The sequence below is a fragment of the Nannospalax galili genome, unplaced genomic scaffold (genome assembly GCF_000622305.1).
Source record: "Nannospalax galili isolate Female #2095 unplaced genomic scaffold, S.galili_v1.0 scaffold102, whole genome shotgun sequence".
Classification (NCBI taxonomy): Eukaryota; Metazoa; Chordata; class Mammalia; order Rodentia; family Spalacidae; genus Nannospalax; species Nannospalax galili.
The window spans coordinates 96,863-99,545 of NW_008351958.1; positions in this window are offsets into that span (position 1 = coordinate 96,863).

Here is a 2,683-nt window from a genome sequence, read left to right on the forward strand (position 1 = left end):
CCCCCAGGCTCTAGTAGTCCTTATTCCACTTTCAGGTCAACATTTTTTTAAGTTTCTACATATGAGAAGAACCAGCAATGTGGCTTCTTGTTCCTTTCCTGTAAAATGTGGCCAAGCCAAGTGTTGACATCTAGAAAAAAAACTGTTTTGGTAAATTCAGTGTTTACAGGGGCTGGAGTGGTTAAGAGCACTGGCTGCTCTTGCAGAAGCTGGATTCCCAGCACCCACATGACAGCTTAACAACTGTCTGTAACTCCAGTTCCAGGGGATCTGATGCCCTCTTCTGACCTCCACGGACATTGTATGACACATGCACTCATATACATGCAGGCAATACACTCATACACAAAATATAAATGAATGAATGAATGAATTCAGCATTTATTCAGTATATGCCATATAAATAGGACGCTATGTCTTCCAGAGCTGTGTTTTTGAGACTTAAGGAATTAAAAGCAGTCAGAAGTTGGCTGCCCAGGGGCCCTTTGGATCTGTGAGGAAGGATTGAGGTGACTTCCCAGTGCCCATTCCCCACACCCCACAGGTTTAGAAGATGAAGAAAAAGGATCAGTTCCTCTCCATTTCTTCCATTTAAATACACACAAACATGTATCACACAAGCATATCACACACTGCAAAGGCCTGGAATTGATCTCCAGGACTGCATCAGTGGTTTGGTGGTAAACATCTGTAATCCTAGCACTCATGAGATACAGGCAGGAAGAACAGAAGTTGAAGGTTGTCTTCATCTGTGTAATAAGTTTGAAGTCAGCCTGGGATACATGAGACCCCGCTTGAACAAACAACCCTAAGTTCACTTTGAACTTGAATTTTTGTGATCTATATGAGCTTAGGAAAGTCCTGTAAACCTCTCCAAAACATCTTTAAGTATTTACAGAAATAAATGAAGATTTTGGATTAATAATGGCAGATACACAGCACATGTGCTTTCTTTCTCCAAACTGGTGGGAAAGACACCAGGCCTCTTTCACTGAGATAGCACAGCTCACTGGCCTTAGATTCCTCATCACAGCTGCTGTTCTAGCCAGCACTCACCATAGTTGGGCTGGCATTGATTCTGGGTCAAAAATCCACTACCACATTCAGACTAAATGTAAGGACTCTCCTGGCCTTATTTAAAAAGAGGAGTGGGCAGGGCTGCTGGAAAGATAGCCTAGCAGTTAAGAGCACTGGCTGATCTTCCAGAAGACCATAGTTAGGTTCCCAGCACCCATATGGTGGTTAACAACCATCTGTAATTCAAGTTCTAAGGGATCAGACGCTCTCTCCTGGCGTCTGTGAGCATTGCATGCACAGGTGCACCTCCATACATGCAAGCAAAACAACTCATACAGCCCCCTTCTGGCCTCCAAGGGCATTGCATGCTCATGGTACACTTACATGCAGGCCAAACACTAAAACACATAATTTTTTTAAAAAAAGAGAGTGGGCAGGACTGGAGAGTGTAGAGTACAGTTCAATTTCCCAATTTAGTTTAATTTTTCTGGATATTTCCAAAGTTTACTTTAGTAGAAACCACGTCCTTTGATGATAAATAAGATCCCAAGGCAATTAAAACCTCAACCACCTCCCTCGGTCTCTGAGGCTCTCATGACCCACAAAGCTTCTGTACGAGTTGCAGCAGTTCTCTAATTCCTGTTCCTTCTTCTATTTCTGTAGCTTCTTCCATTTCTCAGCGCATCCCCCACTGGCTGCTAACAGTGCCCTTCACCACCTAGGCTCCCCCCAGCCCCACTCCTACTCAGCCCTTCCTGCCTTTCTTGCAGTGAACTCTGAGCCACAACAGCACCAGACGGCCTTGCCTCCCCTCCTGCAATTCACCTGTCCCCTCAGCTTCTCCTGAATTGATGCCATTTTTTAAAGACCTCAATTCTTCTTTTTCTCTCTCTATCCACCTCTTTGCATCAACTCCACCATATCCCAGCTCAACCTGCTTAACAGGCTGTCAGGATGTCATCCACCCTTCAGTTCCAATATTGGTCTACATTTCACTCTTTCCTATCATGTGCGTTTGCCCGGACGTCTCCAACCCTGGGTGTAGCGCTCATTCTTCACTCGTTCCCAATGATGCTCTGCTGTCTCAGAGGATGGAATGAGAATGGCTGGCAGTGGTCATAATCCTTCTCCATCTCCGTCTCTACCCAGGAAACACTCTAGTGTAACACTGTTCACATTGGTCTTCTGAGCCACCTTTCTCTAATTTATTGTTGAGGTCTTTGCCAGCACAGTACGGAAGAAGTAGAGAGGATGGCCTTTAAAAATCAGGTCCTTCCGGTTGCTACTTGGAAGCCCCTGACACACAGCTGGGAAACCACACAGAAAGTGAACGCATAGGAAGCTGCATGGCAGGGTCTTCTGAGCTCAGCGCTGCCTCGCTTTTAAGCTCAAACATGCAAGCTTAACACAGGGTCTAATGACATGAGCCTTTAATCCCAGCCCTCAGGAGGCAGAGGCAGACAGATATCTGTAAGATCGAGGCCAGTCTGGTCCACATAATGACTTCCAGGCGGACTGGGACTAGGGAGACCTTGAAAAAACAGCAACAACAAACGTGACCAAAGGTGTTGCCTTCTACTAAATTTCCTAGCCCTCATTCCAGGGGTCCTCCCAGGCTTTGGGGTCCAGAATCTGTATCCTCCCCCATATACCTTGCTTCCCCCAC